At 42.7% G+C, this 19,253-nt stretch overlaps 1 protein-coding gene and 1 non-coding gene across 7 annotated transcripts in view; one reads left to right on the top strand and one right to left on the bottom strand.

Annotated features, from left to right (window-relative positions):
• The window catches only part of LUZP1 (leucine zipper protein 1), a 90,748-nt gene that overhangs the window by 37,936 nt on the left and 33,559 nt on the right, over nucleotides 1–19,253 (top strand). The gene's annotated exons all lie outside the window — the stretch shown is intronic.
• LOC133061102 (U6 spliceosomal RNA) lies at nucleotides 65–171 on the bottom strand. Its single transcript, XR_009693932.1, has one exon. It is a non-coding gene; the product is annotated as a U6 spliceosomal RNA (small nuclear RNA).

Below are 19,253 nucleotides of genomic sequence, written 5' to 3'. Positions count from 1 at the left end.
TATAGGGTTATCGTTACCATCTTTCTAAATTCCATATATATGCGTTAGTATACTGTATTGGTCTAAAAATATGGAACGCTTCACGAATTTGCGTATCATCCTTGCGCAGGGGCCATGCTAATCTTCTCTGTATCGTTCCAATTTTAGTATATGTGCTGCCGAAGCGAACACCCCCAATAGTATTTTTAAAAGTACAGTGTTTGTACCATCTGAATCAGGATAAAAATGGGAACTAATAAATAGAAATTGGACCTCTACAACAGGTCCAATTAACCAGAGTTTATGTGGATGGTACTTGGGAATTTGCAATTTTTTTGCACATTTGCAATTTGCAAGTAATTCCATATCCATACTGAAATTTGAAATTTGAAAATTACTATTTGTTACCTTGTTGATAGGAATCATCTTTATTTCTGGCTTAGTGGGTGGGGAGGCAAGTCCTTGCTTAGTTAAGATTCATTACTTTTCATAATTTATGCTGGAGTGTCCATTTCCTTTTATATTGATTTAATTCTTAAATCTCTGATATACTGTAACTTCCATATTAAGATATGTTGATGAGAGAGCAGAAAATGAAACTCTTTTCCTCTTTGCTTACTTTTTTTGCATTTTCACCATCAGCCACATCCCTGGGAAGGAGCACCCACTGAGCAAGGAGAACACTGAATTGGCTATATAGACTGATATGATTTAGAACAAAGCTTGCTTGCACTCAATAGTGTTCTTGTTTTCTATTAATGGAACATTAGAGTTTTAAAAAATTTTATTTGGTTGCATTGGGGCTTAGTTGCATCATGTAGGATCTTTCGTTGTGGTGCGTGGACTCTTTAGTTATGGTACGTGGACTTAGTTGCTCTGAGGCATGTAGGATCTTAGTTCCCTGTGCAGGGATCAAACCCATGTCCCCTGCATCACAAGGATTATTCTTAGCTGCTGAACCACTGGGGACATCCCTCTAATTATTTATTTGTGATTAAAGTTTTTTTTAAATTTCTTCCATAGGTCTTTAAATCCCTGATATGCAAAATGCTGAATGAAAGAGGAAAACAGAATGAGGATATTGAGAAAGTGTTTAATGGTCTAATGGTAGACAATGTCTAATGGTAGACAATAAATAGGGTTTCGCTGGTGGTTCAAACAATAAAGAATCTGCCTGCAATGTGGGAGACCCAGGTTCTTTCCCTGGGTTAGGAAGATTCCCTGGAGAAGGGAATGGCAACCCATTTCAGTATTTTTGCCTGGAGAATTCCTTGGACAGAGGACCCTGGCTGGCTACAGGCTTTTAGAAGTCATCTTTTAAAAATGTGCCCTCTTCCCCCCGAGGATTTTATTTTTCTGTTTAAGGATTCTTGTAGTTGTTCCATCCTAGTATTTGGTTGATTTTAAAAAATATTTTTTTATTTACTTGGCTGAGCCAGGTCTTGGTTACGGCATGTGGAATTGTCAGTCTTCATTGCAGCATGTGTGATCTTTAGTTGTGGCACATGGGATCTAGTTCCCTGACCAGGGATCGAACCTGGCTCCCCTGCATTGGAGTGTTTAGCCACTGGACCACCCAGGGAAGTCCCTTGGTTGATTTTTGACGTTGCCTATCCAGTGATTAGGAGCCCTATTAGTGTGTGAATGGCAGTACATATCTTGCTTTTAGTAAAAATTCCCCAGTGGCTCAGTGGTAAAGAATCCATCTGACAGTGCAGGAGATGCAGGTTTGATCCCTGGATTGGGAAGATCCCTTGAAAGAGGAAATGGCAATCCACTCTAGTATTCTTGGCTGGGAAATCCCATAGACAGGAGCCTGGCAGGCTACAGTCCAAAGGGTTGCAAAGAGCCAGATGTGACTGAGCACAGAGCATGGAAATTTAATATTTAAGAGACAAGCTCTTAAAATTAAGGCATTTGGAGGAGCAGTAACTGGCCCTGTGGATTGTCCTGCTCCAGCAGCAGAGGAGAATTCTCAGTGTTGGTCTCTTTGTTTGGCACCTTTTTTTCCCCCTTTCCTTTCCCTTAGCCACTTGACTCCCATAAACTCAGTCTTCCATAGAGGTATGGTGTGGCGTAAGAGTCCTGAGTTGGGAGTCTGGACACCTAGGTCTTAGGTTCAACTTTGCTCCAAGCCTCCATTTCCCTTCCTCTGGCCTTATTTTTCCCATCTTTAAAATGAAAATCAGGGAATTCCTGGCAGTCCAGGAGTTAGGACTCTACAGTTCCACTGCAGGGGGTTCAGGTTCCATTCCTGGTTGGGGAGCTAAGATCCTGCAAGCCACACAGCATGCCAAAAAAATAAAGTGAAAATCAGGACTGGATAATTGACCCCCAAAGATGTTTCCAGCTCTGATAATTCTTTGATTTCATGAATCCTGGAAGGCCCACAACTTGCAGTTTGCTCTCAGAGCATAGGATTCTGCACTGGAACTTTATCACAGTGAAGGCTTTTTCTTTTTTTTTTTTTTTCAGGAAGAATGTTTCTGAGAGTATGGATTTTATAGATAAGCCAGTTTTTGTTTTGTTTTAAACAGATGCGTGTGTGCCAAGTCGCTTAGGTCGTGTCCGATTCTTTGCGACCCTATGGACTGTAGCCCGCCAGGTTCCTCTGTCTATGGGATTCTCCAAGCAAGAATACAGGAGTGGGTTGTCGTGCCCTCCTCCAAGGGATCTTCCCAACCCAGGGATCCAACTGACGTCTCTTAACGTTTATGCATTGGCAGATGGGTTCTTTACCACTAGTGCCACCTGGAAAGAGATAATAAAAAGTTAAAAATAGGTGTTAGAGAACTTAAAAAAAATAGGAGAGAAGACTTGAAAGTTGGATCTTTGAAAAGTAACTGTTCTGCAACAGCAGATGCTTTGTTAGGTCCATAGAGGGTGGCCGAATATTGTGGCGTTCTCTTGATGCTATTGCAGGGAACATGGGGCCATAAGGAAGTTCAGAGTCCATGTTAGTTTCCACCTCTAGAAAAGGCATCCCTGATATCAGGGCTTCCCTGTTAGCTCAGTTGGTAAAGAATCCTCCTGCAATGCAGGAGACCCTGGTTTGATTCCTGGGTCGGGAAGATCTGCTGGAGAAGGGATAGGCTACTCACTCCAATATTCTTGGGCTACCCTTGTAGCTCAGCTGGTAAAGAATCAATGGGGGAGATCTGGGTTCGATCCCTGGTTTGGGAAGATCCCCTGGAGAAGGGAAAGGCAACCCACTCCAGTATTCTGGCCTGGAAAATTCCATGGACTATATGGTCCATGGGGTCACGACTGAGTGACTTTCACTTGGAAAAGGAGTGCTGGTTTTTCCCCAGGACCTGAGAGGAGGACAGCTCCTAATGATTCGAGCCCCTCTCTAGGCACTTTGTAGTTCTCTGGTAGCTCAGTTGGTAAAGAATCTGCCTGCAGTGCAGGTGACCAGGGTGTGATTTCTGGGTCGGAAAGATCCACTGGAGAAGGAAATGACAATCCATTCCAGTCTTCTTGCCCAGGAAATCCCATGGCCAGAGGAGCCTGGTGGGCTACAGCCAGATGTTACTTAGTGACTACACCACCACTCAGCACTTTATGACCAGAAGGTCTGCAGTTAACCCTGACTTGTTGGGTTTAAGTTACGGATGTTTGTTTCCCCTGAAAATGTCATTTCAACCTGGGACAGACTAATGGTTCTTGTGGGATACTCAGGGCTCTTTGGGTATGCATCTGTCCCCAGAGGAGGCTTGATGGATATGTTGTCAGATGATAAGGTACAGTCTTACTCTGTGCTGGAAACCATTCACACTTAAGCTTTATTTTTCTTAGTGGGTGGAGTTCCTTCCATTTCTGCCTGAATGAAAAGCATGTACCAACTTCCTGATCATGCCTTGTCTTGTCCTTCATTTTTTCTTTGCTTTTCATTATTAGCTGCAGCTCAGCCCATCATCCATTTGTGGCTCAACACAAGGCAGGGGCCACCAAAGCTTTGTATATGTTTGTTGTTAGAAAAGAAACTTCAAAAGCTCGAGTTGAAAAAAGGGTTTAGGTCTCTTGCTGCAGTCACAATGTTAGGATGAAGAGGGAAGCTGGAGGGCATGGAGAGGCTTGGATCCAGTAAAACACTCTGGATGAAGGATTTGAGGAAATGGAATTTTGGGTTGCTGACAGGGCGAAAATAGTTGAGGAATGCTCCCGATTTGATAAATAGGTTATTTTTAGTTTGCTGAAAAAGAGTAATTTCATCAGTGTAGTGGAATCTTGCAGTTGTGTTTGTAACCTAAACTAATCGGCTTAGGTTGTGCCAGAAAAGTGTCAGGTGGCAGGCTCATTTCCTCCTCACTTTTAGTGTTGCCAGGTTTAACTCCTGCAGTCCTGTGTCTGGACTTCAGGACAGTGGTCGTGGGGTGGAACCAGGGGGAGGAGCAGCTACTGCTGAGCTAGCTGCTAGTAGAGGAGAGGGAATTGTAAGGTAGCTTCCTGCCCTAATGCAAGCTCTTGGGCTGTGGAGTCTGCTGTGGGTGGCATGCAGTGCCTAAAACCAGTGGTTCCTTGAGAGACCCCCAGCTATGACTTTGGGTGGGACTAACTTAGAATCTGACTTTTTTTTTTTTTTCCAATTAAGTTGGCATTCTGTTTCTATTTCTCCTGGTTCTTGGTTATTTTATCCTGCTTTAAATGATTTTTCATGGATTTTGAGCTCTCGGTTATCGTTCAGTCAGTTCACTGTTACTGCGTTCCCACTCAGATGTGTGCCTGGGTTCATTGCAGGTGCTGTGTCCTTTGGTGTTTGTCTTTTAGAGACTGGGTTTTAAATGTTATTCTGTTTAGAATGTCAACTTGCTAATTACTTAGAAGTATTTTAAAAAGTGTTCAAATTTTTTATTTTGGGAAAGGCAGTTTATGTAAATTACAAGTTCAGAAAAACATGGTCCACTTTTGGTTTGGGTACTGTGTGCTCATTTATAGGAGACAGACCTTCCTAACTGGATTAGGTGACCTTTGCTCTTGAAGAATTTGCTGTGGTGAGGAGAAAACATAGACAGTGCAAATCGTTGAAGAAAATATAAAAACAAGTACAACCTAAATCCGCTATGCATAACTACCTGATTGCTGCAGGGCTGTTTGGTTAGTAGGTTTACACTTCCATGCTGGAACAAGTTTTGCTCTTACTTCTTTAGCTTTACACACAAGAACATTAGCAAGAAGCTTTTGAGTATGGTTGTTTGTAGACATGAGATTTTTCTCCTTAGACTTGGTTTATTTTTTCTTAAAACATAAAAATAATCCATTTAACTGATTCTCATAGGGACAAGGAAAATTTAGACAGTAGTCAGCTCCATAAAGCAAAAGCAGCTAGGGGACTGATACCCCACTCGTTTGGAGAGGCCAGGGAAGCAGAGGTGGTGATGTTCCTGTTTTTCCTCCTTCCGGGCACTGAAGAAAGAGGCTACATAAGAAAGCCCTTCTTTTGTTGATTTTAGTATACCTTAGGTTAGCGAATTTTTAAGATAAGAGCCTCAGTTTGCTCATTATAGAAAATGGATTCGATAATACCTCCTTATAGACTTGTTATGAGGACTAATTGAGATTATGGAAGTGAAAGTACTTTGAACTATGAAATAAGGTATAAGTATGGAGGAGTCCTGGACTTTTGAGGCCTTCTGGTGGGACATTGCTAGGGAGCCTTTCTGATGATTCTGGGTTATTTTAGAATCTGGACTTTGTTTAGTTGGTATCAATAAGGAAAATATTATTATTCAGTGTTTTTTGAAAGGGGTCTATATGCGAGAGATGAATCATTCTTGTAAGTCTAGCGGTTATGATTCCTGGTTTTTACCCAGGTGGCCCGGGTTTGACTCCTGGTTTGGGAAGGAAGAACTTTTTGGGCTTGCCAGGTGCCAGCTATTGGTAAAGAATGCACCTGCCAGTGCAGGAGACCTAAGAGACGTGGGTTTGATCCCTGGGTTGGGAAGATCCTCTGGAGGAGGAAATGGCAACCCACTCCATTATTCTTGCTCAGAGAATCCCATGGACAGAGGAGCCAGGCGGGCTACAGTCTCTGCAGTTGCAAAGAGTCAGACACGACTCTTTGAGAGATTCTGAGCTATATAAGTACATCTATACTTACAAGAACAAAAGGATAGGCACTCATAATTTGCAGCTGTTTAACTATTGAACATTTAATGAATTATTATTGTGTGCCAGATTCTATGCATATGCTTCGATTCAGAAACAAAATATATAATCCTGGCCTTTCAAGAGCTCTAGGTTTGGTGGGAGGAGATAAACCCACCAGTAGGTAATTACAGTACAGAATGATAAGTGCTATGCTAGAGATAAACCAAGGGTCCTTCAAAAAGGCTTGTTCTTACTTGATCGCTCTCACCTTCCTCTCCAAACTGTTTAAAAATTTAAGAGATCTTAGCAGGGCCTAGAGAAAGGAAGCAGTTTGCATTAAGGCCACAACCATAGCTAGTCAGAAATGAAGCTGGAACTAGAATCTGAGTTGTCATACTCACATCTTCTTCAGCTGTGTTCTTTTTTTTTTAAGCTCTGTCAGCACTGACTTCGATTTTTCCTCCCTTGTTCTGAATTCTTACTTTTAAATTTCAAAAAGTGCCCCTCGCCCACTTCCTGTACCACCATCTTTCCAATCTTCAGTTTTGTTTTTGTTTTTTTAATTACCTTGTCTCACAGTTACTACTGAAGTAGAATTAGGAAGACCTGGGAGTCTTAAGTTTGAGTTGTTGAGGTAGATGACGTAGTTGGCGGTGGACAGGGAGGCCTGGAGTGCTGCAGTCCATGGGGTTGCAAAGATTTGGACACGACTGAGCAACTGAACTGAACTGTTGAGGTAGAAGAATGTTTCTTAGCATTGATCGCACATTTGGATTATCTCCAGAGCTTTTATAAAATACGATACCTAAGTATCTGATTTTTACTCCAGTATTTGTTATTGAATATATATATCTGTGCTAAAGTACTGTATGTGTAAGCATTCATGTAAGGACTACTCACATGAAGATATGCACTAGATCAAAACACACAACATTTTCAAAACTCCAGAAGGCTCCCTCATACTTCTTCCTTATCAATTACTGGCTGCCTAAGTAATCACTTGGACTTCCCTGGTGGCTCAGATGGTAAAGAATCAGACCGCAATGCGGGAGACCTGGGTTTGATCCCTGGGTCAGGAAGTTTCTCTAGAGAAGGAAATGGCTTCTCACCCCAGTATTCTTGCCTGGAGAATTCCATGGACAGAGAAGCTTGGTGGGCTACAGTCGGACACGACTGAGTGACTAACACACTTTCAAGTAGTCATGTATTCTGACTTCTGTCATCATTGATTAGCTTTGTCTATTCTTGAGTTTCATATAAGTAGAAGTAGATAGCGTGCATTCCTTTTGGGTCTGGGTTTTTTGCTCAATATCACATCTGAGTATTCATCTGTGTTGTGTTTATTCATCTCGTATGTAGTATCTCATTGTTTGGATGTACCACAATTACTTATTCTACCAATGCAAAGCTTTTGGGACAGTTTTGGCTATATGACAAAGCTGCCATGAACATTCATAGTCTTGTATATGTTTTTTGGTAGACAGACACTCATTTCTGTTGGATATATATCTAGAAATAAGATTGCTGGGTCATATTTGCTCAGCTTTGGTAGATGCTGATGAAAGAGTTTTATGGTATACATAGGTGTCATAAAAAATATATATATTTTTTAATTTTGAAAATTGCAAATATTCACAGAACTGGAGAGGCTAATACAGTGAACCTATATATATCTATCTATCTCAGTCAGTTCAGTCGCTCAGTCATGTCTGACTCTTTGCGATCCCATGGACTGCAGCACGCCAGGCCTCCCTGTCCATCACCAACTCCTGGAGTTTACTCAAATTCATGTTGATTGAGTCGGTGATGCCATCCACCATATAAATCTATCTAGATCCAATAATTTTCAAGATTTTGCTACATTTGCTTCATTTTTTAAAAACTTTGCTGAAGAAAAGCAAATCCAAGATATCATGTCATTTACCCCTGCACACTTCCATATGCATCTTGCTTAGATTTCTTTACATCTAGAGAGGTTCCTCTTCCCTATCTATTCCCTTTTTCAAATCATTGACTTGTAGAAATTGAGTCAGTTGTCAGACAGTAGTGATAGTTTTGAAGGCTCCCTAGACTTCTCTAATACTTAGCCAAATTGAAAACCCCTCAGATGGAGTATTACCTCAGAAGAGAGGGTGCAGAGTAGGGGGTGGAATATAAAGATTGTGTGAGTGATTGGAGTTATCATGACAGATTCGAGCATGGACATCTTATACAGTAGAAGTGGGATGTGGCAGTGATGATGTGCCTCAAAGAAGCATGTGGGAACTGGTTACCCAGTTCCCATTTGTCTGTCCTAATTTCACTTTGTTGTGTGAATATTATTGTTCAGTAGGAACTTCAAAGATGGATTCTCTAACCTAAGAATCAGAGACTGACAAGAAAAAGCAGATATGATCTCTTCCTTGTTGACGTTTTTTTCGTGGGGAAATGTAGACCTGAGATTTTCTTTTTTAATTAGCTGAACAAAATTGAAGATTAGAAAATAGGTCATACCAGTTGAGATACATGAGGCGTAATGAAAGAAAACTGTAAGGGATTAAAAAATTAAATTTGCACACAGCATAGGGAGCAAATGTTAAAATGCTTATACTGGCCAGAGATTGCTGTGCCCTGCTGCTGCTGCTGCTACTGCTAGGTCGCTTCAGTTGTGTCCAACTCTGTGTGACCCCATAGATGGCAGCCCACTAGGCTCCCCGTCCCTGGGATTCTCCAGGCAAGAACACTGGAGTGGGTTGCCATTTCCTTCTCCAGTGCGTGAAAGTGAAAAGTGAAAGTGAAGTCGCTCAGTTGTGTCCGACTCGTAGCGACCCCATGGACTGCAGCCTACCAGGCTCCTCCGTCCGTGGGATTTTCTAGGCAAGAGTACTGGAGTGGGATGCCATTGCCTTCTCCAGGTGTGCCCTAAGGGTGGCCAAAATAAAAGTACAGCAGGTCATGGTTTTCTACATGAGGAGTCCCTAGGGTGGTTCCTCCTAGTTTCTGCCAGGTGGTTTAGTCGCTAAGTTGTGTCTGACTCTCTGTGACCCCATGGACTGCAGCATACCAGGCTTCCCTGTCCATCACTATCTCTTGGACTTTGCTCAAACTCATGTCCATTGAGTCACTGATGCCATCCAACCATCTCATCCTCTGTTGCCCCCTTCTCCTCCAGCCCTCGGTCTTTCGTAGCATCAGGGTCTTTTACAGTGAGTCAGGTCTTTCTGTCAGGTGGCCAAATTATTGGAGCTTCACCTCCAGCATCAGTCCTTCTAGTGAATATTCAGGGTTGATTTCCTTTAGGATGGACTGGTTTGATCTCCTTGCAGTCCAGGGGACCAAGAGGCTTCTCCAGCACCACAGTTCAAACAATTGTCTCAAGGACCTTCTAGCAATTAGCCATCATATTACTCCATTCTCTTTACCTACCCAGGCTGAATTGTCTAAATTATCTTATTTTAATTAACTCATCAGCTGTAGGTGCTCAGTGGAATTTTTGTGGGAAAGTATTAATGTGGGTCACTGGCATGGACTGAAATGTTAAATCCAGTTCAGAAAACCCGGGGAAGGTTAGAGCATAGGGTTTGAGGTGCTGTGGGCTCAGATTATTGGAACTAGGAGGACCCTTGGGTCTTGGATTTTACCCGTCCCTCCCTCTTTCTGAGGCTTTTTGTTATAGAGAGTTTCAAACTTAAACAAAAGGGAACTTCATAACAAACTCCCATGTACCCACACAGCTGTAAGAGTTATAAACTTAGGGTTGTCTTGTTTCATTTTTATAATTTATACCCTCATCCACTTGACCCCATCCTGCCTGTATTATTTTGAAACCCCATCCTGTATTATTTTGAAGCAAATTCCAGACATCATATCATTTCATCTGTAAGCATTTTGGTGTGTATCTTTAAATAAAAGTTAACTTAAAAAAAAAAAGTAACCTGGGAATTCTCTGGCGGTCCAATGGTTAGAACTGCGTACTCTCATTGACAAGGGCCTGGTTTCAGTCCCTGGCCCAGGAACTGAGACCCCTCCCCCCCTACAAACTGCAGGGGTGCAATCAAAACAAACAAAAAAACCAACCAAACAAACCTACAATTTTAATTTCATATCAAAAAGTTAATAAGAATTCTTTAATACCATCAGATATCTAGTCATTCAACTTTTAATTATTTCAGCAGTGTAATGATTCTGTTTTTTACAGTTTTAATCTGGTCCATACTTTGTGATTGATATGCCATTTAAGAATCTTTTACTCCATCCACCCACCCTATTTTTGTTTTTTTTTTAAATACCAGAGTGTCTTTGTTATATGTTGCCACATAATAAAATTTAACAGCATGAAACAATATGCATTTACTATATCACAACTTCTGTGAATTAGGAGCCTGGGCAGGGCTTAGCTGGGTCCCCTGCTTCAGGATCTCATATAGGGCTGCAGTCACCTCATCATGTGCCTGGAGAAGGGCTAGCTTCAAAGTTCTGTCAGTGGTCATTGGCAGGATTCAATTCCTTTGGGGTGTGGGACTGAGGACCTCAGTTCCTTGTTGGTTGGTGGGTGGTTGTGAGCATTTTAAGTCACTTCAGTTGTGTCTGACTCTTTGTGAGCCTATAAACTGTAGCTCACCAGGCTCCTCTGTCCAAGGGATTGTCCAAGCAAGAATACTGGAATGGGTTTGCCATTTCCTTCTCCAGGTGATCTTCCTGACCCAAGAATTAAAGCTGGGTCTCTTACATTGCAGGCAGACATTCAATTCCTTTCCACATGGGCCTCTCCAGGGTAGCAACTGGCTTCATCAGACAAGGGGTAGAGAGAGAGAGCCTGAGAGAGAGTGAGCGAAGAGCAAGGAGAGAGACAGACAGGCAGCAAGAAAGAATTCAGTCCTTTGTACCTAATCTCAGAAATGACGTCTCATAACTCTTGCTGTATTCTGTTAATTAGAAGCAAGTCATTAGGTCCAGCCCACACTCAAGGGGAGGAGCCCCCATAGAACATGGATACTAGGAGGTGGAGATCACTGGGAGCCAATTTGGAAGATCACTTCCCTTCTAGAGATGAACTTCAGAGTCCAGGTCTGCTGACTTTGCCTTTTGACCATCTTATTGATGCCACTGGGGAGAAAAAGTGCCTCTAACCCCTGCATTCCACTTGCTTCTATCCATGTAAGAGCTCTGTTATACAATTTCCTTCTATGAGAGTCTGATAAATGTCATATTTATTTATGTCAGTAACCATCGGCAGTTGTTAAAAATCACAAGTAGGATAGGTTGATTGGCTCAGAGGTTGATCAAGGTAAAAAGTCATAATCAGGAAATGAACTAGTCATCAATTCTTAGGAAAATACTGTGTTTCACACTGTACCAGACTTAGGGAGCTACAGAAGGAATATGAAAGGATGAGATAGTATATACTTCTTGTGTAGAATGGACAATAAGTGCGAAAAATAAGAAATCAGCATTGAGTCAGTTCGTCCAGTACTTCTTGAGTACTTTCTGTGTATAGAGCTCTATGTTAAGTGCTATGGGGAATATTAAACTCAGAAAGACAACCTTCTCTTTCCTTAGGAGATGATATAAGATAAAGCTATAAAGGAAAGTAGACTGGAAATTGCTCAAGTAGGGAGATGAAGTGCTTTGAAAGATAGGATGGAGAGGCTTAGAATATCCAAGCCCAAAGGGCCCTTTGAGATCAAGTCTAATGTCTTTACCTTTTTGGGGACATGGAGCAATTTAGTCAGAGAAATTTGAGAAACCTTGCTGAGATAATGGAATCATGTGGAATTAGAAAGAATATAGATTTTTCAGGTGCCAGGGACAGAGGGACTTGGGTTGGAGATAGGTAGCCTTGGGTCATAGAACAGAGTACACCAGAACTGGGGACGTTTTCAGTCAACCTTACACTTAAACTGGCCAAAGGTAAACTCTGTAACTGCTTTGTGGACCTATCATATAACAATAACCACATGTTATAGTGTGCAAAGTACTTTCACATACGTTATTTCATTTGATACTGTCATTCTGTAGTCATGGCAGATTGTTATTTCTGTCTTAACAAATGAGGAAACTTTGAGTAAAAGTTTTTCTGAGTAAGATAATTAGAATAATTCTCTACAATGGTCCAGACCTAATAAACTGGAGAAAGACTGGGACCCAGGATCCCATTACCCTTTGTACATCCCAGTATGTATGTATGAGTGTTTTGTTTGTTTTTAATACTGAAGACATTGGCTTGAGACTTGTTGGCAGGCATGACTTACTAAAAGAGCATGATACAGAGACACAGCCTCAACTGCAAGAAGGAGCTTGGAGCGGGTCGCGGGAGACCCTGGCAGGGAGCCCGACTTGTTTCTTCTCACTCAGGAATCCTCCCTGCCCTCTCAGATGTTGCTTGGTTACACCTCTGGCTCCACCCATCCACCTCTTTTAGTACTACTTTAAAACTCTCTAGGTTGGAACTGGGCAAGTACATTTCTCAAGCTGCTTCTCCTTTTCCTGGTGTGCATAGAGGAAAAGAGAAACTGAATGAACTTGGGCAGGGGATGTAAGGTTTAATCAGAATGGTAATGAGAAGAAAACTGAATTAACATTTGTAGCATGTATTTGATGCTAGGCCTATGTTCTTAGGCATTTAATGTATGTTTTCATAAAACCCTTACAACAACCACCCCCATGAAGTTTGGATATTATCATTTCTGTATCCACTTGAAAACAACTGAGATGGTGAGGTTTAGTCCCCTGACCTGATAGGAGACTGAATTATAGTGGGAACCCAGATTCCCAACTCCTAAGACGATGTGTACTCTTTCCATTATAGTGTGTTGCCTGGGAAGCAGGCAGGGTGGAGAGGAAGTATGGGAGAAAGACAAAGGGAAGTGCTCTTGGGGCTATAAAATGGAAACAGACTTCTTGTTGGGGTAGAAATAGTGACCCCCAGTTGTGCCTTGAAGTTAAAATGGCAGCAGAAAACCTTTTAAACGCAGTCCTTTTAGTAAGAAAGCCCAGTATTCTGCTCCTGACAGCACTTAGTGAGAGGATATAGAAGGGTGTTTTTATCTTCCACTGTAGTGAGGGAGATGAGATGTACATGTAAACAAAAACTTCTAGAGACTCTGGGCATTTAGGAACCAGTCCAAGGCAGGCGGTATCCTAAGCTGGGTGTGAGGGTGTGAAACTTTTGGGTGACTTGCAGCTTGTGAATGCAGCAGTGCTGCTTGGATGAGTGACCCAAGAAACAAAGCAACTCTTTAAACAGAAACAGAACAACTCTTCTTCAACCCCACATTCTCTTTAATCCATTACCTTTGCTTTCAAATAGCCAAACTTTTCAAAAAAGTTGTCTATACTCACTGCCTCACTGTACTCACTCAGTCTGCTCCAGTCTGGCTTCTGCTCTTATCATTTCAGGGCAACACCTCTTACTAAGGTCACTGATGTTCTCCATGAAGCTGAATTCAACAGATACTTTTCGTCTTTAATTTTCTTAGTGAAGATGACACTGTTGACCACCCAGTTTTTCCAGAAACAAACCCTCTCTTCTGTTGGCTCCAGTGACGTACTATCATCCTATTCTTCCTCGTACTTCTCTGTTGTTTTTGCAGGCGCATCCTCCATTCTTCAGCTATTAAATGCTCTGCTTTCCCAGGCCCTGCTCTCTCCTCATAGTGGACACTCTCCCTGGGTGATATCATCTGCCCCATTGACTTTAGTAGCCACACCTCTTACACATGACTCATAAATGCATGTCTCCAGCCTAGATCACTTCCCTGTGCTGAAGATTCATCTATTTATTGTCAGTCAGTCACTGTTCTAGACCTTGGGGATACCGTGAAGGGCTAGCAGCAGGTGATGGTCGGGGTGGGGAGGAAGAGACAAGCAATAAACAAATAGACAAAGTGTCAGATAGGGTTGAGTGTTAAGGTGAGCATAAACTAGGGTGATAGGTTAGAAGGTGAGAGTTTTAAATTGGCTGGCCAAGTCTTCACAGAGGTGGTAAAATTTAAGCTGACTCTTTAGTGACCAAAAGGAGCCAGCTGTACAAAGGGAAAAGAGAACAGTGCAGAGGCCCTAAGATGAGAATGAACAATGTGTGTGCAGGGAACAGGAAGTGAGGCGGGAACCTGGTGGGAGATGAGGTCAGAGAGGTAGGGGCCAGATCATGTAGGGTCTTGTAGGCCGTGATGAGGACTTTGGATTATACTAAGTGAAAGGGAAAGCCATTAGAGGTTAGTCTTGATCTGATTAAATTTTTAGAAATTTAATTCACCATTATTTGGTGAATGGGGACAGCCGGTAGCAGGGAGACTTAAGGAAAGGCTATTGTAGTTGGTAGGGTGAGAGTCTAGGTGCTTGGACCAGAGTGCTTCTTAAGGAGTGTAGAGGGCGGAGGGACAGAGTCCAGAAAATCTGGAAGTAGAGTTGATGGGGCTTGCTGGTGGGTTTGCATGTGGAATGTGAGGGAAAGAAGAATCCAGGATGATTCCAGGTATTTGGCCTGGACAGTTGGGTGGATGGTGTGGCTGTTAACTGAGATGGGGAAAGAGGAATGGCATTGGGGAGAGAAGAGTAGACAGTGAAGACCAACAAGAATATAAGAAGTTTTTTCACAAAAATGGCACCGAAGGTGAAGAAGGAAGCCCTGCCCCTCCCAAAGCCAAAGCCAAAGCAAAGGCTTTGAAGGCCAAGAAAGCAGTGTTGAAAGATGTCCACAACCACAAAAAATAGAAGATCCAGACGTCGCCCACCTTCCCGTGGCCCAAAACACTGCAGCTAAGGAGGCAGCCCAAATATCCTCAGAAGAGCCGCCCCTTGCAGAAACAAACTTGACCACTATGCCATCATCAAATTCCCCCCACCACCAAATCAGCCATGAAGAAAATAGAAGACAGCAGCACACTAGTGTTCACTGTGGATGTCGGGGCCAACAAGCACCAAACTAAACAAGCTGTGAAGAAGCTCTAGGACACTGATGTGACTAAGGTCAACACCCTGATCAGGCCTGATGGCATTTGTTTGATTGGCTTCTGACTATGATGCTTTGGCTATTGCCAATAAAATTGGGATCATCTAAACTGAGTTCAAGACTCTTGAGAGTCCCTTGGACTGCAAGAAGATCCAACTGGTCCATCCTAGAGGATATCAGTCCTGGGTTTTCATTGGAAGGACTGATGCTGAAGCTGAAACTCCAGTACTTTGGCCACCTCATGAGAAGAGTTGACTTATTGGAAAAGACCCTGATGGTGGGAAGGGTTGGGGGCAGGAGGAGAAGGGGATGACAGAGGATGAGATGGCTGGATGGCATCACCGACTCGATGGGCATGAGTTTGAGTAAACTCCGGGAGCTGGTGATGGACAGGGAGGCCTGGCGTGCTGTGATTCATGGGGTCGCAAAGAGTTGGACACTACTGAGCAACTAAACTAAAACTGAGTTCAGCTGGCTAATTCCAAATATAAAAGTTTTCAGTAAATTAAAAAAAAACTGAGACTGTGGATTTGATGTTGATTAGATGTCTGGGTAGAGATGTCAGGTAACTTGTTGGATATGCTACTGGAGTTTAGTGGGGGTCACTGCTGAGGAAAGCTTTTGCAGCCATTGTGCTTCAAAAGTCCTGGGACTGGATGAGATTACCCAAAGAAATGAGGTTACAGATAAAGGGACTGGCCCTTGTCGAGTAGAGGAGGAGCCAACAAAAATGAATAACAGTGAGCCAGTGGAGTAGGAAGAAGCTCAGGAAAGTATGATATCCTGGAATTAAGGAAGAAAGTGTTTTGATGGAGAAACAGTGGTTCTTTGTGTTAATGCTGTTTAGAGGGCAAAGAGATGGTCTAGAATTTGGCAACATTGAGGCCTTTGACCCTTATGAACAGTTCTGGTGTGTTGAGGATGGAAGACTGGTTGGAGTGAACTGAGAGGAGGAGAGAGGAGGAAACGAATAGTAGACAACCTTTCAAGAGAAGAGACATTGGAGCTGGAGTACCGGAGGAAGTGAGCTCGAGAGAGAGTTTCTTCTTTTTTTTTTGGTCTTGTTTTTTAAGATGAGAAATTCTAGAATCTTGCTTCTCAAATGTGGCCTTGGATCTAATCTGTCCAGGACCTACATTGGTGAAAGTGTGAAGTTAAAAGTGTTAGTCGATCGGTTGTGTCCAACTGTTTGTGATCCCATGGACTGTAGCCTGCCAGGCTTCTCTGTCCATGAGATTCTCCAGGCAAGAATACTGGGAGTGGGTTGCTACTTCCTTCCTCAGGGGATCTTCCAACCCAGGGATCAAACCCAGGTCTCCTGCATTGCAGGTGGACTCTACCATCTGAGCCTCCAGGGAAGCCCATACATGGTAGTACTGTGTAGGATCTGTACATAGCTCACTTCACACATGACTCACTATTTGAGTTCACCAATACCCTTACTGGTCTACCATTTGAGAAGTCCACTGATCATGTGCTTGGATGTCACAGCAGTGTCACGTTGCCGCACGAATGTCTACATCATCTCAATTGCTGTACCTATAGTGGTACAGAAATAGTCAAAGCTGTGGTTATTTCAGTGGGTCATATATGGATGTGACCATAAAGAAGGCTGAGTGCCAAAGAATCAGTGCTTTTCAACTGCGGTGTTGGAGAAAACTCTTGAGAGTCCCTTGGACTGCAAGGAGATCAAAGTTGTCAATCCTAAAGAAAATCAATCCTGAATATTTATTAGAGGGACTGATGTTGAAGCTGAAACTCCAATACTTTGGCCACCTGATGCAAAGAGCTGACTCATTGGAAAAGACCCTGATGCTGGGAAAGATTGAAGGCAGGAGGAGAAAGGGACGACAGAGGACGGGATGATTGGATGGCATCACCGACTCAATGGACATATGTTTGAGCAAGCTCTGGGAGATGGTGATCCTTGGTGTGATGCAGTCCATGGGGTCGCAAAGAGTTGGACGTGACTGAACAATAACATCATACTGGTAACAGTTTGTGAGCCAGTGCCAAGTTCGTGGATCAGACTTCAAGTAGCTAATTTCTTGAGCATGTTTGTATGCTGGTGGACATGAATCTTTAAAGAGAGAAAACAATGATGTAAGAGGGAGTGGGGATAACTGTATATGAAGCTAAGAGGAAACTAGAGCCATAGTAGGTATGAAAGGTTGTACTCTATATACCAATGGAGACTCTTCATTATCATAGTAGAGGAAGCAGAATGCTGGTGTGTGGTTAGATTTGGAGTTAGGAAAATGATGGTCTGACTGTTGCTTCTTGGTTTTGATACTGTTTCAAATTTGGGGGGCCACCTTGATGTCAACTTTATTTAACACAAGTGCCATTTCAGCAACAATACATGCATATCAGATAAAGAACATAGTGAACTGGATACTACTGAATGTTGCCTCTTGGTGACAGGGTTATTAGCTGATGGGGGCTAGAGGTTTATCGGGAGGGGAAAAAGATGTGAATCATTTTGGGGAGTAGAAAAGTGAACCTACTAAGGAAAATGTAGCAGGATTACTGGCAGCACTGAGAGAGAATTGTTGGAAATTTGTGGTGATAAATTTAAAATCTTATCAGTGAATATGGTTATATTTTCTCTAGAGATACAGTTAGTTTATAATTTAGATGCTTTGGTGTTGGCCTGGAGAGGTTGTTAGTTTGGTTTAACAAGGGCTGAAGTTTCACTAGTTGAATATGAAGAAGGAAATGCAAAGGACTAACTGTGAGGGAAGTGAGGACACAACGGGGAGGGATGTAATTCTGTTAAGTTACTTAACCTTATATTATATCCTATCTGTTTACTACTGATAATAGTATCTGTCTCACAGAGTTGTTGTGAGGATTAAGTTAGTTCACATAAATGGCCCCGAACAGGGCCTGTACATCACACGTGCGCTGGGACGTCACACGGGCGCTGGGACGTCACACGGGCGCTGGTGCATCATGTGATGTGCCCCGTTACTGTTTCTTCTGGACCACAGGACCAGCCTCCTTTCTGATCTCTTGGCACCATCTTTACCTCCTTCCATCTGTTGTTCATACTGAAGTCAAAGTGATCTTCTTGAAATGTGTACATTTCAATGTAAAAAGTTATCTCTTTTTAACACTTAGATGACTTAAACTGTTTGGATATAGACGCAAATCCATGATTTGGGCTCCAGAGGCCTACACGGTATGACTCTCTCCAAGTGTCTCCTGCCTCCTTGCATCTCTTGTATTTAATGTTTCTCCCTTCTTTGGTTACATAGATTTACTTTAGTTCCGCCAGCTCACTGTGCTCCCTCTTCTACTTGGAACGTTCTCACCCTGGTTGGAGCTTTTGTAGACCTATGCCAGTGGGTCACTTTCTATTAATGGTATTTCATGTACTTTGTATTTTATATGATTCTTTAGTCCTCTCCCACATGGTCTAGCAGTTAGGATTCCTGGTTTTCACCCAGGCGGCCCAGGTTTGACTCCCAGTGTGGAAAGGAAGAACTTTCTGGGCTTCCCAGGTGGCGCTAGTGGTAAAGAATCTGCCTGTCATGGCAGGAGTCATAAGAGACGCGAGTTTGATCCCTGGGTTGGGAAGATCTTCTGGAGGAGGGCATGGAAACCCATTCCAGTGTTTTTGCCTGAAGAATCCCATGGACAGAGGAGCCTGGCGAGCTACAATCCATGGGGTTGCAAAGAGCAGTCAGTACTTAGAAAAGTATCATATTAAACAGTAAATGCCTTGAAGACAGTCTGTTTCTACTCACTGTTTTATTCCCAGTGCTTGCCCCAGAGCCTAATGCACTGTCAGTCAATGTTGAATGAATGAATGGACAAACTACCCATCAACCTCATGAAGGTTTGTGACGTTTGGACTGGATCAGGACTGGCTTTTCTTTGGGTGAGATCTGAGAGCTGATTGCTTAGAGAGGTATAATGGAGAGGAGAAAGCATATTTTGGGACAGAAATAGCTAGGTGAGACTCCACTTATCAGTTACCACTTATTAGCTCCATGACTTTGAACCTTAATTTCCTCTCATTTATGAAATAAGCATGATGGTATTTTCCTGATAGGGTTACTGTGAAGATTAGGTTATAAAAGCACTTTGGTTCCTTTCTCCTTAGGGGTAATTTCTGTGACTTGCTGTTTTTAACTACATTCACCATTGTTGTTTAGTTGCTCAGTCACGTCCAATTCTTTGTGACTCCATGGACTGTAGTCCGTCAGGCTCCTTCAGTCCATGGGGTTTCTCAGGCAAAAATGCT

Source organism: Dama dama, chromosome 8 (assembly GCF_033118175.1).
Source record: "Dama dama isolate Ldn47 chromosome 8, ASM3311817v1, whole genome shotgun sequence".
Classification (NCBI taxonomy): Eukaryota; Metazoa; Chordata; class Mammalia; order Artiodactyla; family Cervidae; genus Dama; species Dama dama.
The sequence above is the reverse complement of the archived record's forward strand: the minus strand, read 5'-3'. Positions and strand labels throughout refer to the sequence as shown.